The 23,089-nt window shown below is 44.3% G+C and overlaps 1 long non-coding RNA gene across 2 annotated transcripts in view; it reads left to right on the plus strand.

Moving 5' to 3' along the window:
* The window catches only part of LOC115087191, a 130,941-nt gene that overhangs the window by 57,113 nt on the left and 50,739 nt on the right, over window positions 1-23,089 (plus strand). For both annotated transcript variants that reach the window (XR_003855455.1, XR_003855454.1), the window contains exon 2: window positions 19,346-19,394. This is a non-coding gene — a long non-coding RNA (uncharacterized LOC115087191). The remainder of the gene's footprint in view (window positions 1-19,345; window positions 19,395-23,089) is intronic.

Raw genomic sequence — 23,089 nt, forward strand, 5'->3', positions numbered from 1 at the left:
CTTAGCGCCTGTTGACCCATGTTCAGAACGAGAAAAGAGCTCCAAGGTACTTAGACTGTGGCAAGCACAGTGAGACCATGCTCACTGTGAGACCTGCTCTATGTCGCCATGCTTTGAAGGCTCGTGCTCCACTCTAGGGGCCAACCATTCTGCGGAGCCCTTTCCTGCTCAAAGGAAAGGGAACTCTCCCCGGTGTTGCAGCCTATCTCTTAGTACCTGTTGACCCATGTTGAACCGCTGTTCACATGGCACCCTGCTCCAGGTCACCACACTTTGATGGCTCGTGCTCCACTCTAGGGGCCAACCCATTCTGCGAAGCCCTTTCCTGCTCAAAGGAAAGGGAACTCTCCCCGGTGTTGCAGCCTATCTCTTAGTACCTGTTGACCCATGTTGAACCGCTTTTCACATGGCACTCTGCTCCATGTCGCCACACTTTGAACGCTCGTGCTCCACTCTGGGGCCAACCTTTTCCGCAAAGCCCTTTCCCCAGTGTTGCAGCCTATCTCTTAGTACCTCTTGACCCATGTTGAACCGCATGGATAAGTTTCTGGAGGAGAAGTTCATAAACGGCTATTAATCAGTAGGGAATAGCCACTGCTTGTTGCCAGCATGAGTTGCATGGATCTATTTAATGTTTGGGTTCTTGCCAGGTACTTGTGACTTGGATTGGCCACTGTTGGAAACAGGATACTGGGCTTGATCGACCCTTGGTCTGACCCAGTATGGCATATCTTATGCTCTTATGCTGTTATTTTAAAATTTTTATTACATGCTTATTTTAACAAATTCTAAGCAAGTTACATTATACAAATGACAGAAAAATGTTCTGTTCCCAGAGGGACTTTAACCACACTCCATAAGCCACTTGCCAATACCAAGCTGAAAGCTATCACAGAGTCCCTTTCAGAGTTGTAAACACAAACCAATTTAAAAACAAAACAAATCACAAAGCTTAAAACCAAAATATAAAGCCCTAGTGAAAAGTAGTACCTGGCATAATTGTATGCTGTAACTCTACACTCAATAGATATAAAGACAAAATTAATTATAAAGTGCTGATGATTCTTTGAGTTTGTGTGGCTGTCATGGTCATTTGTAGTGCTGTGGCTGCAGTTGTTCTATGCTGCACATCTGCAAGGTGCTGCCTGAAGAAATGCACTGTCTGCAGATCTTGTTGCACCAGCCCAGTCCTTGTCTAACTCTCTATGTGGAAAATCTCTCAATTCTGAATGATCAGAGTAACCATGGATCATTAAGTTGGTAGCAGCTCCAATCAGGCTGTGGCAAGGGAAGACATTTCAATTCACTTCTCCCCCCACCTCCTTCTCCTCTTTCCTTTTAACACCAGGCACTCTATTTATTTATTTATTTATTTATTTATTCATTCATTCATTTGTATAACACTAATATCTAGATCCTAGGTGGTGACCAATAAAACATACATAATTCAGAAAGCACAGTAAAAACACAGCAGATAACAAGAAAAATAACATAATTTGGAGCTTATTCAAATCAAATGCTAGCCTGAAAAGAAACATGTTCAACATAGCCTTACATGTCTTTGTATAGGTCATCAGATCTCATGTGGTGATGTGTGAGAAAACTGCTATACTCAAAAGAGCTGTTCAACTTTTATAATTCTAACAGCCACATTCTATAACCCTCTGCTCGTAAAATATGGGGGTTACGCGTGCGGCGAGCGCATTTTAGAAGGGGCCCGGCTGTGCGCGTAAAAACTGTTATGCACACGAGAGCCAGGCCTCGCAAAAGGAGCTGGCATAAGTTCTGAAACGAAAAAAAAACCAGGTTGTTTTAACAGGGTCGGGGAGGACAGGGAAGAGGGAGGGAGTATGGGCAGGGGGATAGGGAAGTTCCCTCCCAATCTGCTCCTTAATTGGAGCAGACTGGAAGGGAACAGGGGAAGGCCACAATGCATCGCCACGCAAATTTTGCAAAACTGCTTCCCCTTGCGTGCGCCGGGATTACAAAATCCAGCGGGCATGTGCTTGCGGCCCGCCAATTTTATAACATGCACGTACTGACGCGCGCATGTTATAAAATCAGCACGTCCATAGGCGCGCTCTGGGTAGCGAGCGCACATGGTCGCACACGCGCACCTATTAAAATCTACCCCTAAGAATATAAAAGCAAAAATTGTAACTGTTTACAGTGCATTTTCTATCATGAGTTAATTTTCAAAGGGTTTAAGCATGTAAAATTAGCATATACGTGCAAAAGTAGATTGCATTCGAATACATACTATTTTATAAACTTCAAAAGTATGTGCATATTTTCAATGTCATGTGCACATTTACCTGCACAAAAAGGAGTGGTTTAGGGTGTTCCAGGTCAGGCCCTGAAGATTTGCACAAATACATCAGGCAACTTATTCATGCAGTGTCACAACTGCTAATTAACTAACACAACTGATATCAGACTCATCTGTTATCTGCTATTTTTGGGTGGTGAATGCAGGAGGCGGCCTCTGAAGGGCTCTGCAGTGTCTGCTCCATGTCCCACTCCTGGCCAAGCAGCATCTCAGCAGGGAGACAGCAGTCTTAGCACGGGCAATGCAGAGTTGATTCCTGTGGCTGATGACCACTGGGAGAGCTCTCCCACAGTGGGGGTCAGGTCACCTTCCTTACAGATCAAGGGATGGAAGGCCCAGGCACTGCTGCGGATGGGAATCCATACTGGTTTGTGTGCATCTCAATATTGCTGCTAGAGCATTCCATGTACCTGGAACTCAAAGAGATTACGAATTCTCTGTCTCATTGTAAATGGTTCCGGTTCAGGGAGCTGGCACCGAAGGCGGGTCGGATGGGACAGCCCATGCAGAGCATCTGTGGTCCTTTGGATGAAAGACCAATGCTGTGAAGGTCCATTGCACCAGCAACCTGAAAAGCTTATACCTGAAGATTCAAAGTGGTAACCACTTCCTTAACTGGCAGAGGTTGGACAATGGGGTAATTTCGGAATCCTTAGTGGTGCAATACATCCTGGAGGCCAAAAAGGGCTGGCGTCCCTAGGGGCAACATTAAATCCCAATTAGCAGGGTTGGCCTTCTTTTCTAAAGCCAGAAACTGGCCTAACCCCACAACATCCTTTATGGTGAAACAGGTAATGGCTGGGTGGGTGTGGAAGGAGGGGCCATGCATTGATGAGCGATGACCAATTACATCTGCTCACTCTTCTTTGGCAGGCACTTCAAAGAGTAGTAACCACGCCATAGGAGATGGCACTCTTCCAAGCAGCATTCTCAGTGGCCAAGTTCACAGCCTTAAGACTGGGAAAACAGGTGGTGGGCCCCTCCAGTCTCTGACTTAACTGGTATGGCTCATTCCACTGACAATTCATTGAGCTTACTCAACACCGACCAGAATGGCAGGGACCAATTCTCCCTAATGGTGATTCCCAGCCTTACAACCTGGTTGGTCACTAATGTAACTGATTATCTAGCACTTCAACCAGTTGGGGGGGGTATCATTTCCTTGTACATAAAAACATATGTTCACTTAACCATTTCAAATTCATGGCTTTCTTTAAGCGGGTACTTGAGGCAGTGAGCCTGTAGCCAATGTTCCTTCTAATTTTTGAAAGGTTACATGCGCAGAAATGTTCTTTTGTACAAATTTGAGTTCTATGAGCCAGTACAATGCAAATAATGGGCCAGATTTTAAAAAGGTTACACGCGCCGGGCCTATTTTCAAAAGGCTCGGTGATGTGCGTAAAGCTCGGGGACGTGTGTAAGTCCTGGGGGTTTACTAAAGGGGCGGGGCGGTCCGGGGGCGTGGCCAGAGGCTCCAGGCACAGCGGCCATTTGCCGCTGTGCTTGGGATCGTGCGCCGGCAATTGGCCAGCGCACGCAACTTGCGCCTGCCCAGAGGCAGGCGCAAAAGGTAAATTAAACATTTTGGGGGGGTTAGAGTAGGGCTAGGGGGGAGAAAAGGTTAGGGGAAGGGGTGGGAAGGTCAGGTTAGAGGGAAGGGAACGAGGGAAGGCAGCGCGGCTCGGTGCGCGCAAGGGCATAATTGTGCACCCCCTTGCGCGCGCATGTTATAAAATTGGGCATACGTGTGTGCGCCGGGTAGCGTGCACTTCTTTTAAAATCTACCCCAATATTGGGATTTCTTGTGCACATTGGGGTAGATTTTCAAAGGGTTACATGCGTAACCTCCCAAAAGCTGCCCCTGCGCGTGCCCCGGGACGTGCATATGTCCCCGGGCTTTCAGAAATGGGCGGGCCGGGGGCGTGGGGGTGGGGCAGGGAGCGTGGCGGCGGTACGGGGGCGTTCCCAAGTCCTCAGGCACTGCAGCTGTGCCGGAAGTTTGTGTGTTGGCAGCCCGCCGGCAGGCGTAACTTTTGAAACAAAGGTAGGCAGGGGGATTTAGTTAGGGCTGGGGGGTGGGTTAGATAGGGGAAAGGAGGGAACAGAGGCAGCCTGCGTGGCTCGGCGCGCACAAGTTGCACAATTGTGCACCCTTTGCGCGCGCCAACCCTGGATTTTATAACATGCATGCGGGTTGCTCGCAAATTTGTGCCAGCGCGCAGGTTTTAAAATCTGCCCCATTATGTTTTGCCATGTGCACAGGGTTAACGACCTGCGTGTGCATGTATATGCACACAGCTTAGAGGGAACAGTATCTGCAGGCTAGTCATTATAGCACCTACTCTTTTCAAATTGGAGCAGCAAGTCGTGCGGCAGCATCCAGGGCTCGGTCAGGGCAATTCAACAACCAGAACAATGGTGGTCCTTAGTTTATATCTGATATACAAAGTGTGAGGCTCCCAGATTCACTGTTGTCTTCTTTTCCAAAGTGTTTCCAGAGAAGCCACTCTTTCATATGCAAGGCAGAGAGAACTGTACAGGCTGGCTGGCTTCATGGTCGTGGGATGAATGAGGAGTACACTCTGAGGGCAGGATGGTTTGATAGGCTGGGCATCTGCTAGGCCAAATGGATTCTGTTTCTCTAGCAGCAGCTCGTGGATTTGGCATACTCAATAGATTATTCCGATGTCCTGGTTATTCATCTCAGAGGGAACGATGTGGGCAAATATCCTATATGCCGGTAACTTCTGAAATTGATCATATGTGACTTGGCACTCATTGCATCCTGGATGTCGCAATCTGTCTTACCCCTAGATTCATCCAAATGCTATAATATCGCATGCATAACACCCATGGTTATATAGCACCACCAACACCTCACCTCGAGCTATTAGCTGGCCCTCCTATAGGCATATAAATAGTTGAATACAGTGAAGGCCCCTCCAGAGGCTCTCCCTCTCACTCACTCACTCACTCCACTCCTCTCCCCTCCCTTTCTCCCTCCCAAGCCAAGAAACGGCCGAAATGCAATTTGCAATCTTTAACGCCAGGAAAAAACGTGTAGTTATTTCCAGCATTAAAACCATGCAATAGCATGCGTTATGCTATCGCATGGTATGATATTGCTCCTCATTTTCATTAATCCCGCCCAAACCTCTCCCCAATCCCACCCCTTCAAAAAATTAGCATTTGCGCCATGCAATAGTACAATTATCACATGCGTTATAACGCATTATCACGTGCGTTAATGCCATAACGCATTTTGATGAATGACCCTATTAATTTGGTAAAATGTCAAGTTTGCACATTCCAGATTGTGGACAAGAGGCAATAGCCAGAATCAACAGTCGAGATGGGAAAGCGGTGATTCTGCTCAGTGGGCTGCCTTTGGTAGGAACATGCTATGGCTCATGTAGGGCCAGAGTGCAGGCCGTAGAAGCAACCAGCAAAGACACTTTGCCTCAACAGTCCTGGAAATTGCATCTAAAATAAGGGCAGATACAGGAACATTCCACAGAGGAGAGTTGGTAGACGAGGCTATGTAATGTAGAAGCTCAGCACCTGTTATTTTCAGTTTAATAATAATATTAATAAAGCTGCAGCCATTTAGTCCAACGTGATATGGTGGACTCTGTGTATTTTGTGAGCAGTCTCTCCATTGAAGGGTTAGTGGTAAGAAGGAGGTGGAGATGGGGTCTGGATGTTCCTGTTGTTGCAGGTCCTGCTATGGGTGCAAGTTTTTTTTTTTTGTTAACTGACTTTTAAGATTTTGAACATATACTTTGTACTTAAGTCTTTAATGTTGTTATTGTTATATTTGTGTTTTATTGTAGTTATGAATGTTTTAAATATATAATCTGCAATGAAAAGATATAATTTTGGAAGATGTGGAATATAAAAATGCATAAATATGTAAATTAAAGGGTACAGAGCTGAAGGAGATAAACTTAGGAGCATAACATAAGGAAATAGTTGTTCATGGAAAGAGTAAGGAGGGCAGGGAGCAGTCGCCCAAAGAAGGAGATGCAATCAGAGAGAGAATATCAGAACTCAAGAAAATATGGGTTAAGCACAGAGGATCTTTAGTAGCCAGGAAGCTAGGGTGGAGTTGATGATCAAATAGGGTCTGTAGTTTTGCAAATGGAAGAGAGAATGAGCGATCTACATGGTATTTGAGGTAATTATCTGCTCTCATAGTGTGTTTCTGATATTCTGGTGAACTTAGAAATATATTTCTAGTATAGCACACATTTTGCCCCTTTCTCAGAGAGAATTTTTATACAGTGTTATCTATGTATATTTTAATACATGACGGCTTTGCAAGATGCATGTTGTTCACAGCTAGGACATTCATAAGTCTATCCGTACAATGTCTTATTTGTGCATAGGAATATGAGAGTGTGGAGAGGTTGAACCATAACAAAAAACACTGTGTTGGCATGGATTTCATTGAAATATGAATGAATGGAAAGTTGGAGACCTTTAATTTGGCATTTTCATAGCTTGAATGATCATGTCCCTCCCACTCTCTCACCTAGCCAGTCACGGCCTACTCCCCCCATCACCCCCAGCTATCCAGCCAGCCAGTGATCCCCTCTCCAGCCCCCCAACCACAACCATTCTCCAACTAGCACCCCTCCACACACACACACACACACACACACACACACACACTCTCTCTCTCTCTCTGCCAAGTCTGTCAATACCCTTTCCCTTTTTCTTACTTTTCTTTATATTGATTTGATGCCACCCCCACAGTACCAAAGCAGGTGTTCCCTTCCAGCACTGTGAGTTTGAGTTGCATGGTGCCCATACTCCTATACTCTCTTCATGCTCTCGACACCATGAGAACAGTGTAGGAGTTTGGGCAATTGTGTGATTCAGACTCGCTGAGGGCCGCGTAGTGCGAGAATACATCAGCTCTTCTGGGAGTGGTGCAAGCAAGGAATGAGTTTGAGATACTATCACACAGATTTTAGGGAAGGGTCTTGTATGTCAGTGCTTAGTGATGCCTCTAGAAATGTAGCTTCAAAAGAAACTGCACTATCATGACTGTAAGACAAAAGGGGGTTGTGGAGTCTAGTGCTGCTGCTGTCCATTGAGATCCTGATTCCTCCAAGTGCTGGTGCAATTCCATGGTATTGAAGTGGGAGGATCCTATTGTCCAGAAGTATGGAAAAGCATCAGATGATTATCTTCCTTTCTGTAAGAGGAATTAATGTCAAGGTGCCAAACTCTCTTGCATGCCAATAGAATAATTTAGCTGAGTAGCAGCATCAGCTATATTTCAAATGCAGGACGAACTTACAGCATGTGTGTAAGGGTTTGGCTAGCAGTGACCCAGGCCACTGTTGTCATTGAAAGTTAAGACAGAGCAATTGATTCATTGAGACATGCATTGAAATTGGATTCAATACTGAGCAAGGGTTGTGAACCATCCATTTATTCTTAAAGCTGTCACTTGTAATTGTTTCTCATAAAAGTGATGTGAAGTACTGTATCATGAGTTTGGTCCATAGCTTATAAGTTTATCTGGAATAAAAGACAAAGTACATGTTTAATTCTCAGTGTATTTTTGTTACTGCACAGTTCAGTAGAAAGTTGTGAAGTAGTGTAATTAGGATGAAGATGAAGCAAGTTCAGAGGACACTTATCTGACAGTGAGTGGTTGTGTGTCTCAAACCAAACTTCCCAGAAGACTTTTGACTGCTCTGAGTCAGCTACGGTGAGATCTAGCAAATATTAGGAATAGTCATCTAGAGCCCTATGATGTACCATTTTCTCAGAGACTTACCCTCTGCTGCTGCAGTAGCCTATCAGAATTTAGACATCCATGGGCCTAGTTGCAAAAATAAAGGTTTTCTTCAAATCACTATCTATGACACACAGTTCATAATGGGAGCAAAATTTTTTTTTTTAATTTATCGCCAAAGCCAGCAACATGATCCTGATGAGGAATACACAACCTGCAGTGCTGCCACTCAATCATGTGACATCCCCGCTGCCTGCACCATGTCTGCCAGGCTTCCCCACACTATTCGCAAAGAGATTAGGGTCTGCACATGGGCCGAAACGCTCTCGGATGCAGCCAGGGGATGAGGTAGAATAGAGAAGCGTGATCTGCGCCCCTCCCCCGCTCACGGATCATGCCGACTCCTCCTACCGTCCTTTTCTTACATGCACTGGCACCCACCACAAGGGCCAAACTACAAAGCAGCCATGAACCCGAACAAAAGGAGCATGGACAGGAGGCCTGACCACAACAGAGCATGCTCCTCTACAAAAGCCCGAAACGTGTTCCAGACATGAATAAAATCGTGCATAGCCTGCACAGGAAACAACACTCCCTTATGTGCCAGGCCAGAATCCAGAAAGGTGGTGGGGGGGGGGGGGGGGCAACACAGCAAATGCAACCTTACCCAGAAAAACCACAGAAAGAGCAGGCTGGGAGACGGGCTGGCCCACCTTTACATTCTGTTTGCTGGCCCACCCTCAGCCTCTGCCCACTTCCAAGCTCCTGAGGTGGAGCACCTGCCCAGTTGTGGCTTCCCCACCTTTTTTGGGGTGGATTGGCTCCTTAGCTGTTTACATTTTTTTTTTAAAAATTTTTTTTAATCTAGACTTGATCAGAAAGATTATCTGAAACTGGATTATGAAATATTTAAATATTTCTAATTTAATAGTGGTGTGCCTAGATTTGTCTCTTCTTTGTGATTGTCATGCTACTTGGAACTTTGACTTTCTTGTTTGTCAGCAGTACCCTCATGTTTTGATTTTCTCTTTGTGTACTACCGTATATGTCAGTACCACAACCTGCAACAGCCTTTCTTTCATAGCATTTGTAATGCTAAAGCCCATAAAAGTTAGTATGTTGGACGTATTGCCAGCACATTTGTTGATACAATAAGGCCCGGATTTTCAAAGCCCTACGCGTGCTGGGCCTATGTTCCAGAGCTTTGCAAAAGGGGAGGGGCAGGGCGGGGCCAGAGGCCTCCGGAACAGTGGCCATTTGCCGCTATGTTGGAGGATGGCGTGCCGGCAGGCGTGCATATTATAAAATCGGGCGTCTGTGTGCATGCGCCAGGTAGCACACGCACATGGACACCCACTCATAGGTTTTAAAATCTACCCCTAAGTACTGCATATTATCCTTATCTTGAACAATGACTCACTTTCTTGCAAATTTCTTTGTTAGAGATAGATGCTGCCACTCCTGGCATATCACTACTGCCTTACCTTAGTACAGTGACTAATCTATTAATAATACAAACTTGTCAGAGCCTGCAAGAATAACCTCTGGCCTACCTGATAGCTTAGAGCAGGGGTAGGTAATTCAAGTCCTGGAGTGCCACAAACCAGTCTGGTTTTCATGACATCCATAGTGAATATCTATGAGCTATATTTGTATTCAGCGGAGGCAGAGCATGCAAATATACCTCATGTATATACATTGTGGATGTCCTGAAAACCGGATGTTTGTGGCCCTCCAGGACTGGAATTGCCTACCCCTGCCTTAGAACCTACAGGAACTGTACAGTTGATGCAAACGTTTAGGAAATCCTCATCAAATTGTTTTTCAGTGAACAGAAGTTGAAACAATCTTTATATAGTGCAAAGTTGAATTTAATCTACTTCTTAAGATAAGTAGGGATGTGGAAGGGGGAAAAAATTTGTTTTTGTTATTCAGTTCGTTTTCAGCAGGTTTTTTTTTCCCCCACAAATTTCGGTTTGTGGACTGCTTGATTTATTTCATTCGTGTGAAAAGAGTCAAGCAATGAACACCCCCAATAAGCCAAAAATTGAAAGCATGCCTCCCTCCCACCCTCCCGGAAAAATGCCGGAGCCAGGATCTTCCCGCTCCCTACTTACCCAGTCCAGTGGTAAACCGCCGGCAAGGACTAGGTCGAATCCTCGGACTTGCATAGGCCAAGGCCGCAATACATTGATGTGGCCTTGGCCTACTCACGGCCACCATCGCAACCTAGTCTGGAGCCCAGCCCCAGGCCCGACACAGCAGCCAAAAGAGCAGGTCCTAATGTGGGGACCTTGGCCCAGACCCAATTCTGTGACCCAATTCGGAGGCCAGGTCCTGATGCTGGGATCTCAGCCTAAGACCAGGTCCAAAGCCGTGACCTGACCTAGAGGTGGGGTCCTGATGCTGGGGCCTCAGCCTAGATCCAGGCCCAACACCGTGACCTGTCCTGGAGGCTGGGTCCCAGCACTAGGGCCTAGGCCTGGACCCGGGCCTGATGCTGTGATCCCACCCAATGTACAGCAATGCCGTACATCCAAATGGCACTGTCCGCTGGAGTGAGTGCACCGAAGTTAATTAACTACAGCGCATCCCAGTGGTTGGCGTCATTTAGCATTGAAGAGCCAAAGAAAGAAGAGGATATGAAGAGGAGTTCCCAGGCCTGGGCTCTGAGGTCTGAGCCTGACCCTGGGCCTAGGCCCAGACATCAGGACCCAGCCTCCTGTCCAAGGTCCCAGCGTTAGTCCTAGGTCCTTAGCTTAGGCCCCAAAGTTAGGACCCACCCTCCGGGTTGCGTTGCAGCAGCGTGCCTGAGTATGGGCCAAGGCCCCAGCATCAGGACCTGGCCTTCGGGTCAGGTCACAGCATTGGGCCTGGGTCCAGGTCTAGGCCTGGCACTGGGACCCAGCCTGTGGGTCAGGTTGCGGCTTCAGGGCTGGGCTCGGGCTTTGGCCTATGAGGCCCAGGCATCGGGACCCAGCCACCAGGTTGGGTCATAGTGTTGGGCCTAGGTTTGGGCTGAGGCCCCAGTGCTGGGACTCGGCTATCAGGCTGAATCAAAGTGACGGACCTGGGTCTGGGTCCAGGCCTAGGCTGAGGCCCCAGTATTGGGGCCTGGCATTTGGGCACGTCCCTGGGTGGGGGCTGATAGATGTGCACATGTGCACTCATGTGCTACTTTGAAAGTTACAATCTTTGGGTTTAATTCAAAAGTCTTTTAATACTTCAAAGATTCCATATTTGAAGAAGTACCAAGCGAAATATGGTCCTCCCGAACACAGACTATATTTCACTCTATGGCTGTATCAAGAGGGATAAGTCACTCTAAGGAGCAAATGTAAAAATATTAAAGGATAGATCAAATTAAGGCTACATGGAGGAAAATGACATAGAGCATAATGGAAGGTACAAATCATACCTAGTAAAATCTTGATCCAACAAAAAGCTTATAGTAACAGAAATGGCTTTGAAGGCATGAATGAATAGAATAGTCCTTTTAACTCTAAGGCTATCCAAAACCATGCTAAAATGAGTCACGTTATTAAAACCAACCAACCAATCAAAATAAAACACTTTTTAAATGAAAAATGTGTGATTACATGAACTAATCAACAGGTCAATCCAGTAACGAGTGGTAGGAAGAGCTGCGTTAGTGCCCGGCGCACCCGCGGTTGCCGCACGCACAGTCCAGCTCACCTACCGCTCGATCCTGTATGTAAACAGCTTGCAAATGCAAGCTGCATCTAAGAAGCGTCCATGAAGCGTTAGGCCGGCGCAACCCATTTTACTGTATAGAGTGCTATACAGCCTATACAGTAACCTGGGTGCGCGGGCCTAACGCTTCACGGACATGCTGGTATCTGTCATTTCAAATGTCATTTCAAATGACATTTGAAATGACAGGTATCAGGAAGTGGACGGTTCTCCGACGCTCGGAATTGTCAGCCCTCTCTCCCCTCCTCCCGAAGCAAGCACCGAAAGCGGAAAAATCGAAAAAAAAAAAAGTAGCAAGAGAGAGGACGGGCAATCCTACGCTCGGAATTGCCAGTCTTCTCTCCCCTCCTCCCGAAGCAAGGCGCGAAAAGCAGCCTTACTCCGGGAGGAGGGGAGAGAGGACTGGCAGTGTAAAGCGACGAAGCGACTTACTTTTTTTGCAACCCCCCTCCGGAGACGGACATCAGCGAAGACGACCATGGCTCCCCTGCTTCCAGCTGCCCGCGAAGATGGACGCATCGCATGGGCGAAAGCGGCCCCTGTGCGTGCAATTGGGCCGCTCAAGACGTGACGTCACATGCCGTGACGCCACAGTCGTGACATCACGCCTTGAGCGGCCCAATTGCATGCACAGGGGCCGCTTTCGCCCCTGTGCATGCAATTGGGCCGTCTGTTAATAACAGTCTGTTAATAACAGTATGCTATAGGGGATAAAACACCACCTAGAATAAAATCTAAAAAGAAAGAAAAATACCAAATACAAAATGTTGGCTCTGTAGCGAATACCAAGAATCCATACAGAAGTACTAAACAATGTCCAAGGCAATGCAGAGATCCATGAGTTAAAGGGACAAGTCAGAAAGCAGAGCAACCAATTTTTTTTTAACTTGTATTTTATTCATTTGAATTATTACATCAAACACCAACATGTATTTCAAAAAAGAAAAAAGAGTGCAAAACCAAATACAGGCAAAATAAAAATCAACTAAACAGAAAAGCATTAGTACTAGATAGACCACTATTATGGAAGAGAAGGAAATAAGGCCTGAGACAAGGCCCAGATAATAACAGATTAAAATTACAAATGAAAAAATACAGCATCTGAATTAGACCCCCATCAAAGATACACTATATGCCCCCCCCCCCCCCAAAAAAAAAAATAAAGGTATTTTAAGGAACCTAAGAGGCAATGTTGCCTCTTGCATCCAGAAAGCCCCATAGCTGGATAAGATTTTAAAAAAGGTATTTAACACTATTCAAGAAAATCAGACATTTACAGGGAAATCTAACTTTGCAAGTGGCACCCAAAGCTAAAATTTCAGGTCTCATACTAAGACATTTCTTTCTATGGTCCTGTGTAGCTTTAGATAAATCTGGAAAAATCCACAACTTTTGGCCCTTAAAAATGGCACCTCTATGGTGAAAAAGCAACCGAAGAATATGATTTCTATCTTGTAAAAAGGCAAATGAGACCAAGAGTGTATCTCTAGAAGTAATAGTCTCTTGTGAGTTCTCAAGAAAATTAGATCAGATAGATTTTGAGAAATGTCCCGATCTGTTGATGTCCGAGGAGATAAAAGATAATGTAATCTTGCAGTTGGTAGTAATGATTCTTCAGGAATGCCTAAAATGTCTTTCGTGTAGGATTTAAACAATTCAGAAGGTGAAGCAAGTGGAACTTTCAGAAAATGTAATACCCACAGATTAAAGACTTTAGAAACATTTTCCAAATTTTCAATTCTGTGAGAAGATGAAATAAAATCTTTAATAATCTGAAATTGCATTCTATTGATTAATAGAAGAAAACAAAGCAGAAATCTTTTCTTCACATTGCTGAAGTCTAGAGTTTTGAATTGATACTTTGCATGTATGTCCAAAGAAAGACCCACTAAAGAAGAAATGGTCTTATCCAGAGAAGCCATAATTTGTCAGAGAGTGTCAAAAGACCATGGGGAGGCTTAACCAAAGCAGGTCTGACCTGGATGTCGAGAGATGGCAGTCCGGAGTTGCAACGAATCAACTCCGGTCAATGGGGCTGAGATTCCAGCGGTTCTTTGTCTTTCTTCTGACTCCTGGCATAGTTCAGGGCAAGAAACCCCTCCTCTAGTTTGTAAAAGAGGAATGCTGATAGGGGTAGATTTTATAATTTTGTGTGAGCGCGTACTTTTGTTCGCGCACCAGGCGCGAACAAGAGTATGCGGGATTTCAATAGATACGCGCGTATCCATTAAAATCCGGGATCGGCGCATGCAAGGCTGCCGATTTTGGGCAGCCTGCGTGCGCCGAGCCGCGCAGCCTGCCTCCATTCCATCTGAGGCCGCTCCGATTTCGGAGCGGCCTCGGAGGGAACTTTCTTTCACGTCCCCTCACCTTCCCCTCCCTTCCCCTACCTAACCCACCCCCCTTCTACCTTTATCGACGGATTTATGCCTGCCGGAGGCAGATGTAAATCTGCGTGTGCCAGCGGGCTGCTGGCGCACCATCACCCGACCCGGGGGCTGTTCCGGAGGGCGCAGCCACGCCCCCGGAACGCCCCCTGGCCGAAACCACGTCCGCAGCGCCGCCCCCGAAACGTCGTGTCACCCGCGCCATGCCCCGAAACGCCGCGTCACGACCACCATGCCCCCCCGCCACGCCCCTCCATGCAAGCCCCAGGACTTACGCGCGTCCCAGGGCTTGCGAGCGCCGCCGAGCCTATGCAAAATAGGCTCGGCGTGTGCAGGGTGGGTTTGGGGTAGGTTTTCGGGGGTACGTGCGTATCCCTTTGAAAATCTACCCCTTAATGCGGTGGAGTCACTGAAATCAATTTGCTGGTTCAGCAACAAGTTCTCCACACAAACAGCATTGCCAGGAAGCCATGGGGCCAAACACACCTCAGGGCTGAGGGAAACCTCTGATGACGACAGTCTGGACACCGCTATTCACTGGGGTGGAAGTCGAAGGGGCACTAACGTACTCTGGCATAGTTGTTTACCATGGTCCTCCTCCTTCAGGGAAACACCGTACTGCTCCCTTTCTCTTCCCCATACTCAAAAGATAAAAAAGGGTTTAATCAGAAGCTAAGGAAAGGGGATTAAGGGAGAGCCCAGGTACGAGCATCTAGTTCAGGAGCCCCAGAGCAACCACTTTTGAATGATCAGAGAAACTCTAATAGTTGAAATTGCTAGTTGAAAACATGTAGAGATTTTTTATAGCCTTCTACTGCTTTATAGGAGTAAATTATCTTCATGTTCCAATGCTCAGACAGCTGCTGCTTAGAGGAGCCCATTATAGTTAAAAGTAGACACAACAATCACAACCTGAGAGGTTAGAAAGGTCAGAGTATATGTTTTAACTATGAAATTGTCTTCACCTGACTAATTAATTGGAGGCCTATTGAGTCAATTATGTTTTGGGGGCTTATTAACAACTTAAAAAAATAGTAATGAATCAGTTAGAAATGTGTCCAAAGTTTTGAACATGTCATATCTACTGTTTTATTATTTTCAGTCTATTAAATCCAACAAATATTAATTTTGCATAAAAAATTACAGAAAGTTGTCATGTTTAGCTTTGTGATACTGTCAGTCCTTCTTCATGCAAAGATCAAACCACAATGTTGGCTATCATAATAGGCACAGTGAGCCAGATTTTCAAACCTATGAGTGGGCGTAGATTTGTGCGCGCAACCCGGCGCGCACAAATCTAAGCCCGATTTTATAACATGCGTGCGCAGCCGCGCGCATGTTATAAAATCCGGGGTCGGCACGCACAAGGGGGTGCACACTTGTGCACCTGGCGCATGCTGAGCCCTAGGGGAGCCCCGATGGCTTTCCCTGTTCCCTCCGAGGCCGTTCCGAAATTGAAGCGGCCTCAGAGGGAACTTTCCTTTCACCAACCTGCCCCCCAGCCCTACCTAAATCCCCCCCCCACCTTTATTATTTACGTTGCGCCTGCCTCTGGGCAGGCGTAGGTTGTGCACGCCGGCCGAGTGGGCCTTCGGAGGCCTCTGGCCACACCCCCGCCCCAGACCACCCCGCCCCTTTTTTCGAGCCCCGGGACATACGTGTGTCCCGGGGCTTGCACACGTCGCTGAGCCTATGCAAAATAGGCTCGGCGCAAGCAGGAGGGGTTTAAAAGCGTAACCCTTTTAAAATCCGCCCCTATCAGTTTATCCAACCTGCTTTGCCTTTTCAATAATCATATAGCATTAATAAACTTTTGTGGATGAAATAAGTTTTTTAGGAAGTTTTTTTTTTTTCAATTAAAAGCAGATTAGTTCAGCTGTCTGCTGATAAAATCGCCCCCACATGGTCCGCGTTTCAAAATAAATTTCTGCATCAGGGGCCTTCAGAGCTCTCTTTTCAGGTATTATAACTTTGTACCATGTAGAAGCTGAATTATTTTCTATTTACTTAGAGATTCATTGAAACATGCAATTTGACAAGTGGTAACGAAACATTTGCTTGTAACTGTATAAGATGCAGGGGGGCAGATTTTAGAATTGGGTAAAAAAGTTTAGAAAAGTCTGAAAGTCAGTTTGCTTGCATCGGTTTAAAGGGCAAAATAAAGGATGGCAAATGCATTCAAAATGAACCTTTTATTGGACCAACAATACATTTATTTCTTCAAAAGTAATATTCCTTTCATCAGGTCATTGCAAAAAGAGTCACAGGCCTGATGACAGGAGTATAATTTTACTGCTTCTGATCTTTATCATTTATTTTTTAAAACCTTTATTTTTAAATATCATCCAAGTAAACACTTGAACAGGAAAATAAGCGCAAGATCTTGAGCAGGGTACATAAAGCAATCGATATAACAAAAATGTATAAGTCATGCTTGTACAGTCCACTACTTCATGAGAGACCCAAATTACACTTAAAAGCAAGAAATATTTCAAGAAACAAACAAAAAGAGAAAAATAAAGCTGAGTGTGGGAGGGTTGTGGTTGGGTTACTTTATCCTGTTTTGATTTGTCCGCCTGTGGTGTGGAAGTTGCTTGCCGAAGCTTTAATAAAATATTTGAAGATAAAGCTGAATGTGCCTCTTATTCCTGCCTGCAGCATCTGGGTATCAAGGGAAGAAACAATTTTCAGCCTCAGGAGATTGCCATTACAAGAGTGGAAGACTGCGAGAAGAGATTTATTAATACTGCTGCTGGTTAAAAAGGCAGATACTTGGGACAGCTCTTAAAATCTACATCTTACTGACTGGTATTTAACCACAATACTTACAAGGAAATCTTTAAAAAGAAAAAGCCCCCCCCCCCCCCCCCATCTGTTGTACTCCTGATCAAAGAGGCGAAAACTGCTTCCTCTTCTTGTGCGTAGATTTAGCTATATCCAGAAAGTGTATAATTTTGGAATTCAGCATCTCTGTATTGAAAGAAAATCCTTGGAAACCAGTCTCTGGCTGAGACCAGGGCTAAATTTACCATCAGTGTGGGTAGTGTCACCATTTCTGTATCTGATTTCTCCAGAAGCTCTCTTAATTCAAAAGTATGAAAGGATGGAGAGGAGCTTGATATCTGAACTCCTAGCTTCTTTTTCTTAAAAGGAGGGAAGGTATGAAGCACTGGAGACTCGGCGAGCAAATTCAGGCGGCACTTTAAAGATTTCTTGCAAATATCTCCTGGCGTTACCTAGTGATGTGAGCATCACCACATTTTCAAGAGACTATCTTACATAGCAAGTGAAGCTTCAACAGCTTGACCCTTCTTCTGCATACAACTCTATACGTTTTAAGGTAGCCTATCTCGGTCTCATGTGTTTTAACTTTAATAATCACTTCAAATTGTCCAGAAATATGTTTAACTTGCTCAGACAATATCACTACTGCTTCCCATTGATTCAAAATTGAAATATTTAGGGAGTTCCAAAACAAATGAAGAAATCTGCTGGGAGGAAGCAGTCATCAGCAGCTGAATCTGAGGTCAGATGTGACAGGGGTTTCTTCCTTTGTGGCTCCATGGATAATACCACGTTTCCTAAAATCTGGATGGATGGAAGCAAAGCATCTAGCTTCTCTTGAGCGCTTCTGACTTCCACAGCATTTTTCGGAGTGTCCCACAGGTTGTTGGTTAGGCACCTGCACTGATGTTTTCCCCATGCTACCGCTTCAGAAGCCATGACCTCATCATTCACTGAAAGTACCTTCCATCTCGGTGCAGAAAAAGGAACCTGAAGCTCCAGTATAAGGGCTGCTTCTAACTCCAGAGGAACTGCAGTCTTCCTATCACCAACGGTGACTCCAAGGAAGCTACAGAGCCTGACCTGGGATGTTGTCTGTCCACCCACATTCTGAAAGAGACCCTTAATTGGAGGAGAAAGACCAAGATCCTTCCCTTGCATTTATCTATCATGGACAGAAAAATGAAGAAAAGGATAGCAGGAGACAGCAGATCAGCAGTACGAGCAAACACCGTCACACACCCTCCACCATCATGACCCTCCATTTATCATTTCTAAAGACATACACAGCACTGTATAAATACAATCCCTGATAAATGGAGCTTACAATCTCGTCAAAAACAAATATACATGACAAACAAAAGTCTATTGAAAGTGTGTTTATTGGAGAGAAGTGGTTAAGATTTGAAAGCAGGCTCAAAAAGATGAGTTTTTAGATTTGAATACAGCCGAGAGGACACGTGATGCACTGAGGAAGTCTATTTTTCAAAGCTAGTAATAAATGTAATGGTCTAATAAAATCAATATCACTTACAAAGCGTTTGCATGACCTTTATTTCTAACTACACATGTCTAAATGGACTAACATGGTAACCTCTCTGCATGCACAGTTTGAAAATAGTGCACCATTTGATCAAGGATGTAATTTGCTGCAACTTTTGGGAGGGGAAAAATTTGAAGGCAAAACATTTTGTAAAAAAGTAGTGGGGGACCTTTGCCTGAAAGTACTCAGTCATTTTGAGAACTCAGAAAAATTTCTGCAGGGCGTCTTGCACACATTTTTGTTAATACATTTTTCTCCCTAAAGAAATGACAGGGATTGGTTTTTTTACCCCCTACATTTAATCTATCCTTCCGTCTGACTTATGATTAGGCCTGAATGATTTTCATAGGTGAAATTCTGCCTTCTGCTCTTATTGTCAGCCATTGTCGATTCCTTGAACATCCTGTTGAGTGACAGGAAAAAAAAAACCTGCAGTGGAAGCTGTTTTGTGTTCGTTCTTCCATTTCCCCATCCAAATTATAGGAACATGCAACTGCCCCAGGGCATATGTCAGCTGAGCAGCCCGGGGAGAGGGAAGTCCCAAAATGTAGGACTGGTTGAGTAATAGACAACAGAAACAGTGCTAAATCAGATTCATTCTGATGAAAGAAACAGGGCATGCCTCTAGGATCTGTCCTGGGGTTGGTTCTGTTCAATGTCTTTGTTAGTGATATCGCAAAATGTTTCTGCAGACAACATCAAGATCTGCAATAGAGTGGACACCCCAGAGGTAGCAGAGAGAATGATAAAGTGATTTAAGACTTTGAGGAGAAGTCATTGAAACAATCATAATTCAAAAATGTCTTTTTAACATTTATTTCTCTCTTCTTTTTTAGGTAAGTGAAAGGTTTTTTTCCCTTGGTCCTGAATGTTTTAATGGCTCTGGTAAGTATTGTTTCCAGAATCTACATAGCATGCATATGAACTACTTCATTAACAGTATCCAGTGCAAGAGACTCACTGAAATTGCAATTTACAATCTAAGACTTCAGATGTCTTTTTGGGGAGTATGCTCACTCTCCTTTTCATATCCTGCTTTGAAGAGATGGCTATTGCAAGTAGCAGCTTAGAAATTCTAAGCATAATCTTCTCTCACACGCTCGCACGCAAACACACACGCACAAATTGGAGTAAAGCAGAAAACACCAGTTAGTTGAAGCACCTGAAAGAAAGCCGTTTCTATTCAGCTCTCTCTGAATGGAGAATGCTACACACCATTATCCCTATTGATTTCATTCACAGCATATGTGCTCATGTAATGTGGGATTTGCTAAAAATGATCCATTCCCTTTCTGTGGTCTGGGAGCAGCTGAGGTTTGCATTTAGTGACAGTCACATAGTGGACCTCATATTTTCTCCATATCTTAGAAAAGCAAACGGTGGCTGTATTATGATTTGCTGTTTGCATTTCACATATTACACTTACATCTGTTTTATTATATTATGCATGTATATTAAGTCCATGGAACTGCTACTGTGATGTTAGTTTTGGCACAATGTATGGAAATGTGATATTCTGCTGTTTTAGAAATATTGCACAAGCAGTGCCCTGTTTAGGCAAAGGGGAGAAAACTAAGAACAAGAGCTGTGCCCTGTTTTTGGCCACGTAATGCCAAGAAACACATGACTATTGCTTTTGAAAGTCCTCTTCAAAATTACTTTCAAAACTGTAGCTTTTGGCTCTGCATTTAGCATTCTGGATAAATCGCAGAGCTCTGAATTGCAAAGAAACATTGCAAAAAGTATTTGAAATGGCCATAACATCACAAAACAGCTCACCAAGAAGCCAGTAACTACAACTGATGCTTAGAATATAAAAATTTCAAATAAGCTGAATTGATAAAATTCACAAAATGACTTAAAATGAGCTGAGAAATTATGTGTGCCAGGATGAAGAGTGAAATAGTTGTAACCATCCAACATATAAGCTGAAAAATATGCAGTAGCTGAAACATTTTGGAAAATGCCACCAAATTGGGATTAAAGTGATATTGTGAACACTCAGCTTCTGGTCATGTACTTGGTCATGTCACAAGAGCTTTATGATGGTATTTTTTTTCCTATATTGGCTGCAGTGGTGTGAAAGCCTGAAAAAAAATGGAAAAAATTCAGGGAAAAAGAACCTTTTCCCTCCCAGGGTGAGGAATGAATACGTTTGAAATTTTCCAATTTTTATTTTTCAGTTTTTCCAGGCCCTCACATCTCTAATTGTGTGTGTGGGGGGGGGGTGTTCTGTTTCTTTTTTATCCTGTATTCTTGAAAGAAACAATTTATTTCCTCTTCAGAAATGGTCTTGGATTAGTTGTTAGTATCTTACATATTTTCTCTGCTTCAAAAGTTTGTATGTATGTAATAATAAAACTGTATTTCTCAGAGTAAGCTTTTCTGCATTCTGGAGAAAGGTTTTAGGAACAAAATAGTAACCAAGGAAAAAGGTTTGTAATATCTGAAAGATCGTTGCACATATAAAAGTAGGAGAAGATAACTGATGTCCTAAAAGGGCCTGAAAAGTTAAATATAGAATTCTAGAATAAGTCCATTGCTAAAATTATACATTTAGAGAGACAATTATATTAAGATTTAACAGTTCCATGTTCTACTGGTACAAAGAAGACAAAGCGAGATTTTTTTTTTTTAATGTAAGTTTAGTGAGCCAGGGAACAGAAGGATTCATTTGAAATCTCTACATTTTGAATCTATTGTTCCAAAGAAAGTGGATTGTCAGAAGGCCATTAAAAAGTTAGGTCTGCAAATCTTTCTTTAAGATACCTTGTACAATAAGAAAAAGGTGGTTCTATTATAAGCTTTGATTTTTGTCTTGGTTTTAATAGTCTACTGTATCTTAGAGGAAGATATTTGAAAAGAAAAGATAGCCTGGCTGAGCTGCTCTTGCAAAAACTCAAGGGCTTTGTTTAAATAACTGGCACAGGTTTTTCACCCCATGCTGCTTCCGACCCTGTAAGAGTGTTTCTATTAAAAATCTTGGATTAAAGAAGATCTGGAGACCAAGGCAGAGAGGGGAGAGGAAGGTACAGGTTAAGTCTCAAGCATTCAGCCTTTTTTTTTCCTCTGAGCTGTGAATCTTACTAGAAATTCAGCAGATAATATGAAACCTGGTTGTTGAAACAGTGTGTGCCACAAAAAGATCTCTGGTGGGTTTTCTTTGCTTTTTCTTTTCGGTTTTCTTCCTCAGCTTTGTGTTCTGTATCAAGTTTCTGTAGAGAAAGACAATCAAGAGAGAATTATTTATTTATTTATGTTGGAACTTTTATATACCAGCCTTCATGTACCAAAGTGACAAATCAGATCGGTTTACATTGAAACGAGAATCGCATAAAAGTATTCATTACATCAAACAACGGAATAGCATTAACAATTATGCATTGTTAATGCTATCCAGGAAGGCAGATGCAGAGTAACTTAATCATATGTCCATGATTCTGCCCCCAAACTCCATGATTGTACTGGGTATTTATAACTGGATATGTTATGTTATTTTTATTTTAGCCAATGAGCGAATATTAATTTGGTCCTCTTATAAAACATCTTTAAAGTATGAGGTATGCCTAGGTTTTAGGAAAGAGGAGTCACATCATGTTTGAGAAAATAGTATCCCTTTTTATTAGTCTAGCTTAGGGGTGTCCCATATACTTACATATATTTTGGCTGGTAACACTATAAAAATTTATATAAAGCTGGTCATGCCAATGGGGTTGCCATCAATCATCACTTTAATGTGCTGCTTCCTCTGGTTCTCAGTCATTCAGCGCTGGAGAAATTAGGAAGAAAAATGTGCTGACAAAGCAAGTATTGTGGGCTCATGTCTGTAACTCCTGCCTACCAGGTTTATTAATCTGAGGGGACCAACTATTTTTATGACTGCAGTTTAGCCTCTATTTTATATTTGGTATTTCGTGAGTGGCATGACCAAAGTATAGGAAGTAGGGATGTGCAGAGCAAAATTTTATGTTCATATTTTTTATGTCCGAAAGGGGGTCCCACTTGCGGCCAATATGGACATAAAAAAAATCCAATGAGTTGGGTATATGTACATATGTGCAAAAAAAAAATTTAAACCCCCCTCACCCTCCTTAATCCCCCCCCCCAGACTTACCACAACTCCCTGGTGATCGAGCGAGGAGTGAGGACGTCATTTCTGCAATCCTTGGCGAGAAGCATGTGACGTCGGTGGCACGTCGAGTGACGCGGCGTCACGTGATTCCCGGCTCGTTCGCGCCGGACGGCTCGTTCGGCCCAAAAAGAACTTTTGGCCAGCTTGGGGGGGCCTCCTGACCCCCTCAAGCTGGCCAAAAGTTCTTTTTGGGCCGAACGAGCCGTCCGGCGCGAACTTGCCGGGAATCACGTGACGTCGCGTCTGAGTGACGCGGCGCCACGTTATTCCCGGCTCGTTTGCGCCGGACGGCTCGTTCGGCCCAAAAAGAACTTTTGGCCAGCTTGGGGGGGCCTCCTGACCCCCCCAAGCTGGCCAAAAGTTCTTTTTGGGCCGAACGAGCCGTCCGGCGCGAACGAGCCGGGAATCACGTGACGCCGGCGTCACTCGACGTGCCGCCGACGTCACA

The sequence above is a fragment of the Rhinatrema bivittatum genome, chromosome 3 (genome assembly GCF_901001135.1).
Source record: "Rhinatrema bivittatum chromosome 3, aRhiBiv1.1, whole genome shotgun sequence".
Taxonomy (NCBI): Eukaryota; Metazoa; Chordata; class Amphibia; order Gymnophiona; family Rhinatrematidae; genus Rhinatrema; species Rhinatrema bivittatum.